The sequence below is a fragment of the Phascolarctos cinereus genome, unplaced genomic scaffold (genome assembly GCF_003287225.1).
Source record: "Phascolarctos cinereus isolate Bilbo 61053 unplaced genomic scaffold, phaCin_HiC Scaffold_4;HRSCAF=312, whole genome shotgun sequence".
Classification (NCBI taxonomy): Eukaryota; Metazoa; Chordata; class Mammalia; order Diprotodontia; family Phascolarctidae; genus Phascolarctos; species Phascolarctos cinereus.
The window spans coordinates 608206775-608214707 of record NW_027555847.1 but is presented as its reverse complement, the minus strand read 5'-3'; the positions used below and the strand labels follow the sequence as shown (position 1 = coordinate 608214707).

The following is a 7933-nucleotide window of genomic DNA, read 5'->3' as shown; positions in this document are numbered from 1 at the left end:
CAAGTCATTCCCCAATTGATAGGTCAAAGGTAGCTTTGGGGGATGCCCATCAATTGAGGAATGGCTGAACAAGCTGTGGCATATGAATATAATGGAATACTCTTGTGCAATAAGAAATGAACAGGAACATTTCAGAAAAACCTGGAAAGACTTGTACAAACTGATGCAAAGTGAAAAGAGAAGAACCAGGAAAACATTGCACACAGTACCAGCAACATCGTGTGATGGTCAGCTAAGAATGACTCAGGTCTTCTCAGCAACACAATGATCTAAGACAAGTACAAAGGACTCACAAAGGAAAATGCTATCCATATCCAGATAAAGAACTGATGGACTCCGAATGCAGATCAAAGCATAATTTTTTCACTTTATTTTTTCTTGTATTTTTTTTCCTTTTGATCTGTTTCTTCTTCCACAACTGTGCTGAATATGGAAGTGTTTTACAAGATAGCATATGTATAAACTATATCAAAGTGCCTACCACTTTCAGGAGAGGGGAGGAGAGGAAGGGAGGGAGAAAAATTTGGAATGCAAAATCTTGTAAAAATGAAAATTTTCTTGGTATGCAATTATGGGAAAAATGCAATACTATTTAAAGAAAAAACCCTAAAAACAAAACAACATAGTGTGTGTGTGTGTGTGTGTATCTATCTATCTATCTATCTATCTATCTATATTTATTTATTCATATTTTTTTCTTTTTAGCCAACATCACAACCCATAGTACTTCACCCTGTTGCTGGGTTGCTGCTATTTTGTTGCACACCTGGCCAACCTCTGCTCTACTGTCCACAAATCTCTCTATCTTTCTAAAATTCCCTGGGCTGGAAAAAAAATGACCCACTGTGGTTTTTCCTTGACTTTCCCTATCAGAATTCATTTTGGTATGCTTTCTATGTCATTGTAGAGGAGGATGTGAGGAAATTAATGCAAAATTGTGACCTCTCACTCTGCTGTCTTGACTCTGCTCCACCCCCTCCCCCATACACATTGTAATATTCTAGAATTAAGCATGATCAGCAGAAAGCCTATTCAATGAAGGAAATAGATACATAAAAGAGATTTACCTAGAAATTTAAAACATGTAAAAAAAAGCAAAGAGAGGAACCATGCATTTAGTCTAAATGATGACAGGCATTTGGATCTATAGTCCGTCAGTACCAATAGCTTAGGAAAGTAATAAAGCTAGTTGATAATCTAGGCCAAGAATTGAATAAAAAGGAGAGAAAAGTATGGATTTTATTTGGACAAATGATCTAGAGCTTTCAGCATTCAAAGATGCTCCTTGAATTAAAACCGCATTTTTATATTAAAACTATTTTGTTTTTGCTTTATATAGTCTCCATGTGAGATAACATGAAATAAAAATTTCAGATGAATCAAAGGTTATAAAGAAATGTGTGATGATTATGGCAATGTTCAGTGGATAGAGTGCTGGGCCTAGAAGCAAGACACATTTTCCTGAGTTCAAAGCAGACCTTAGACACTTACTACCTATGTGACTCTGGGCAAATCACTAAACCCTATTTGGCTCAGCTTCCTCATCTGTAAAATGAATTAGAGGAGGAAATGGTAAATCACTCTTAAATAAAACCCCAAATTGGGTCATGAAGAGTCAGACATGACTGAAATGACAGAACAGGCAATAGTGGTTAAAAGGGGTAGCTGAATAAAATCAATGAAGACCTATACAAAAAATGATGTAAAATATATGGCAAATGTAAGCCTGAAAAGGAAGTAAGCCAGTTAGGTAATGAGTAAAAGATGAAACAGATGGACCAAGTACTGCGTTGGTGTACCTGGGATGTTAAACTATATAGAACAGGTTCTTAGTCTGGTGTCTGCACATGTGAAATATCCATTATGATAACTATTACAATGTAATTGATTTCCTTTGTAATACTATGTATTTATTTTATGCATTTAAGAACTTTATTCTTAGAAGGGGTCCATCCGCATAACCAGATGGCCAAAGAGATCCATCACAACCACATGGACACGTAGTGTTAAGAACCCTGACTTACTGTAAAGCTTCTAACAAGTTAGGTAAATCTGCTATGTAAGATATGTTTGGGAATACAGAATAGATTCTTTTGAAATGAGAAAGAGTCTTTGGATTATGGTCTACACCAATCTGGGAATTACTGACATTGATGATGATATAATCATAGACTAAGAGCTGGAAGGGAATTTTAAGAGCATATGGTCCTATAACTCATTTTAAATGTGAAGAAACTGAGGTTCTGATAGGTTAAACGATTTGCTTTAGGCCATATGGTTAGAATTTGAAACTAGATGCTATAATTCCAAACCAGGAACTAATAGCACTGCACCATATTCCCTTCAAATTTACATTTTGAAATATTGAGAAGACAGACTTCCTTGTGACCTCTTATTCCTTCTTTTCAGAAGTCTTTTGTGCCTTAAAATGCTTAATTTCAAATGAAACAAAACAAAACAAAATTACTGTCAACTGTGCATAGAAACCAAATATAATATTTTCAGATATAGGGATGAAGTATAACATGTCTGTTGTATGTAAATAAGGTAAAGGAAAAAAAAAGAAAGTTAACTGTATTATTGATATTTTCTTGCCACTAAACCAAGAAACAAACAAATTAAATAATAATTTTCTGGCAGGTAGAGTGTATTTTTGCTTGTGTTTTTCATTATTCAGTTCTTGGGTCCTTTATTAGGGCATGAACAAAGTTTTCCTGTATTTTTAACTAGCTTCAAAACTACTTTCTTAAGTCATTATTTAAATTAGATACTGTTACTAGGGCTAATTAAATAAGCAGTGTTTATATTCAAATATTAGCCAAGAATTATATGCATTTCCTTTAATAGGTTTCTACATTAATATTTAGGTTTTACTCTTAAATTTGAAGTCATTTATGACTAGTAAAAAATGAACATAACTTGTTTGACAGAATCTTGTCAGTCTGACCATAAACTATCAATTAACAGTGCTGTGTGTTTATCCTTATTGCAGTGCTGATTTTAGATACAAATTTCATTTCAGCATAAAAAAAATGTAGAACTACAAAACATCCATTTTATTTACTATATTTTTGGCATTTTGATCTTTTCTGAAAATGAGGTTCCTTTTCATTTATTTCCTATTGCTCAGATATCTCTTGTGTTTAATAAAAAAGGAAATATATTTGGTATGTGCTATCATTTGTGTCTTGTGTATTATTCAACAAGGTGAATGAATACAAACCTGTTTTAGATTTTAAGAATGATTGCTTGTAGAGCATACATTTTTACAAAGTCACTTTTAACCATAATATTGTTTAATGCTTTCCATTTTCATAAAAATGAATAATTAATAATCAGATTATCTAATAGAGATTGTGTATCTTCTTTTTAAAATTTGTGTTGACATTTTGGCTTTCAGTTAATTTTTTTTTCAAAGATGAAATTTATAAATGTACTAAAAGTTTTACATCCCAAGTCTATTGTCATTATATTATGTGTAATTTGAAATATTAAACATTTAGTTTTGTTTCAAATGAATTTGTCTAGTATACTCATGATACTATAAATGTAATTTAGGTTTTAATTTATTGGTTAAATAAATGTCTTCAATAATCCCTTGAGAGAAAAGTATTATGTCGAGTGAAAAATTCCAGATCCATTTAATTATTCATATTTATAGCATAGTAGAATGACAAAATTTTAATTTATCAATTAATTTCAATTCATTCTGAGAGTACAGTGTTTCATTCTTTGTATTTATATACTCAGCACCTGGCAAAGTGCCTGGAATATAGTTGCTTATTAATGCTAATTGATTGATCAATTGAGCTAACCTTTTACAGCTTTCACTAAGATCACTAGAAGTGAAGCAATTTAAGTTTAATCTCCTTTTCCTCTATGCATATTTCATTGATATATTGATTGATAGGGAAATATTAGAGTGTAATTAAGAGAGCAGAAGAAGTAAGGTGTATGTGTAACTTAAAGACCATATAATTAGAGTACGTTTAATAATAATAAATTAGGAAGAAATTATAGGATGCATTGTTTGTTTATGTGGAACTTAATTTTCTGCTCTATGCTTTCACACATAGACATTTGACATATGATGTGTCTATATGTTCTCAAAATTTTTTCTTGATTTGGTCAATTCCAACCAAAGGGTCTATTTATTTGAGTGGAGAAGTCAGATTTAATTTGGCCAATTTTGCTTTTTAAGGCATTCTTCTCAATGGCTTTTTGGACCTCTTTTACCGTTTGGGTTAGGATATTTTTAAGGTGTTATTTTCTTTAGTATTTTTTGGGGTCTCCTTTAGCAAGCTGTTGACTTGTTTTTCATGGTTTTCTTGCATCACTCACCGTTTTTCCTCTACTTCTCTTACTTGCTTCTCAAAATCCTTTTTGAGCTCTTCCATGGCCTGGGGCCAATTCATATTTTTTCTTGGAGGCTTTGGATGTAGGAGGTTTGACTTTGTTGTCTTCTTGTGATTGTATGTTTTGATCTTCTTTGTTATCAAAGAAAGATTCTGTGGTCTGATTCTTTTTGCGCTGCTTGTTCATTATCCCAGCAAATTACTTCAGTTATAAACTCTTTGTTAAGGTAGGAGTCTGCTTCCAGTGTGGATAATGTACTGTCCTAAGCTTCAGGAGTTTTGTGCAGTTGTTTTCTGAGATACTTCTAGGGATCTGAAAATTTTCAGTTGTTCCAAGGTGCTTTGATCAAGGGTAAGTTATTTACTCCTTTCCTGGCCTGTGGTGTGGTCTATGAGTGACCACAAGCACTCTTTTCTGCCTTGCAACTGTGAGGAGGATTTTCTCTCTACTGCCACTATAAGTTCCACCAAGCCAGCACTCCTCCTTGCTCCAGGACCACCACCCAGAAATGTGACCCAGATCCAAAGGGCAAAGCAAGAGAATCCTGCACCAGCAAAGAGATCCCTGCAATCTCCCTCTGATCATCTACTTGATTCCGCCTCAGTCCATGGACCTGAAGCTCAGGCAGCAGCTGCTGCCCAGGGACCAGGCTCTGGGAATGGGGTTGGGACCCCCATGCTTCTGTCTTACCTCACCACAGAAACAAACTTTTCCTACTGGCCTTCTAAGTTGCCTTTGGCATTCGTGAGTTGAGAAGTCTGGAATCTGCCAAGCTGCCCCCGATTCAATCCTCTGAGGCCTGCTTCAGGTTCACTGTGGCCTGTGTGCCCATGCCAAACTGCGTTCCTTTCCCAGCCCAGCACGATATACCTTTCTGATCAACCATCCAGGTTGTTTTGGCCTGGAAATTTGTTACCCTCTGTCTTTTTGTGGATTCTGCTGCTTTAGAATTTGTTTAGAGCCATTTTTTAAAGGTATTTGGAGGGGTTTAGAGGAGAGCTCAAGCAAGTCACTTCTTTTACTCTGCCATCTTGGCTCTGCCCAATCAGATACAATTTGGTATTGCATAAGCAAACAAACCAAAAAGAAAAAAACCCTAACATTTTCCCCTCATTCATTTCAATTATTGTGGTATGGCCCAGAAGTAGCCCAGAATTCAGAAAAACTGAAATATAGGGGAGAATAAGAACCTTGCTTAGGGTTTGAAAGATACCAACCAATCATCCTGTAGCTAATGTACTATAATGGAAATTGATAAAATTTCACAAATCTTCATTATTGACCTATTCTCCTGACTATAACTCATATAACGGAACATATATTTTTTGTTTTTGCTGCATGATTATAACTTTGCCTGCATTCCCAGATACTACAGGAATATTGGGGAAAAATACTTGAAAAATGCTTAGCACAGAGTCTGGCACACAGTAGGCACTTAATAATTGCTAGTTTTCTTCTTCCCTCCTTCCCTTCCTTCTTCTCTCCCCTATTTCTCCCTCTCTTCCTTCCTTCCTTCTTCTTCCCTTCCTTTCTTCCTTCCAATGCGTACATACACCCTTGCTCTGGGAACAGTAATCAAATTGAACACAATACTTCAATTGTGTTCTGGCCTTGGCTAAATAGAATGTGACTATCATTTTGTTGATACTAAGCCTATCTTAATTGCTTTAATGTGTTTTTAAAGTTTTATCAATGTATTTTTTTTAGGCAATTGGGGTTAAGTGACTTGCCCAGGGTCACACAGCTAATAAATGTCAAAAGTGTTTGGTCTGAGGCCAGATTTGAACTCAGGTCCTCCTGACTTCAGGGCCAGTGCTCTATCCACTGTGCCACCTAGTTGCCCCCATCAATTTTTTTTTAGTTGAGTTAAGCTTTTTATTTAATGTTACAAAAAAATTTAGTCAAACAGACCAAAGCCCATGTCATCCTCAGACTCCTTGGATTCTTCTTTTTTTGCTTCCTCTTTCTTCTCCTCTGCTGGGGCAGCTGTGCTAGCAGGATCTGCCCCTCCAGCAGGGGCAGCACCACTAGTTGCCGGGTCAGGTCCAGCAACTCCTGCATTGCAGATGAGACTTGCAGTGTTGCCGTTGGACAGGGCCATAATCCAGGCCAGAATGATTCAACATTTACACCTGCTGCTTTAATGAGGGCATTGATTTTATCTTCCATGACTGTAACCTCATCGTTGTGAATGATGAGGGCAGAGTAGATGCAAGTGAGCTTGAAGATGGCCATTTTAGCAGAAGGATGAGGAGAGACTTGTTTGTAGTGGGGCTAGTCACTAGATGAAGTAAGGGTTCACCCCAACGTGGCCTTAATTTCTGAAGAAGAACCAAGCACTTCACAGACAAGTGAAGAGAGTATCAATGTATTTTTAAAAATTATAATTACAAGTCTCTCAGCCTCAAGCCTCTCTCCACTTCAGTCTATTCTCCATTTAACAGTCAAATGATCTTCCTAAAGCACAGGTGGGATTGTGTCCTTCTTTTGCCCCCAACTCCCTATCTCCCTAATCACTTCCATAAACAAATACAAAATCCTCTGTTTGGCATTCAAATCCCTTCATAACCTGACCTCTTCCTACATTTCTAGTCTTCTTCCACCTTATTCACATTCTCCCTCTGTGAGGTGTACTTTGGGATCTGGAAACACTGGCCTCTTTGCTGTTCCTCTCAAAAGACAATTCTTTTCTTAATTCTGTTCAATTTCACTGGTGATCCCGCATGCCTGGAATTCTCTTCCCTTTCATTTCCATCTCCTAGATCTCTGGCTTTCTTCAAATTCCAACTAAAATCTGAACTTCTATAAGAAACTTTTCCTGATTTCCCTTAATTCTAGTGTTTTTCCTCTATTGATTTATCTTTAATTTATCCTGTACATATCTTGTTTGTTCATAGTTGCTTACATGCTGTCTTCACCCTTGGACTTTGCATTTCTTGACAACAGGGGCTGCTTTTTACATTTCTTTTCTCTCTAGTGCTTAACACAGTGCCTGAGATATAGTAGGCCCTTACTGAATACTTATTGACTCCCTAAAATTCACAATCTTTTGTACAAGGCAAAATTAAAAAAGAAACAATAGAAAGGGAAAATATCTTTGTCAAACATCACTGATAGGTCTGACATCTAAGATATGTATTTGTAAGCTTCTGGAGAGTAGGGGTTGCCTTGCTTCTTTCTGTATCGTCTGCACTTAGCACAGTACCTGGCACATAGAAGGTACTTAATAAATATCTATGGATGGACTGTTGTGTGTAATTGACACAAATCTATAACACCAATAACTATTCCCCTATTAATAGATAAGTGTTTGCACAATATGAACAATTTTCAAAAGAAGAGCTCTAAAATGTAAATGGCCATAAATAGTAGGATAAATACAAATTAAAGCAATACTACAGCTTCACCTTAATCTGTGCACATTGGGAAAAATATTTTTAAAACTTATAATAATGTTTAGGATCTTTAAGAGTACTTGGGTGCACTATTGATGGAACTGTGATGTAGTCAAAAAATTTTGAATATCTGTTTAGAATTATGTACGAAAAATGACTAAACTATTCATATTCTGTAACTT

At 35.8% G+C, this 7933-nt stretch overlaps 1 pseudogene; it reads right to left on the bottom strand.

The window, feature by feature from the left end:
- Positions 1-6253: 6253 nt before the first annotated feature.
- Positions 6254-6591, bottom strand: LOC110193561 (large ribosomal subunit protein P1 pseudogene; annotated as a pseudogene).
- Between the last annotated feature and the right edge of the window lie 1342 nt (positions 6592-7933).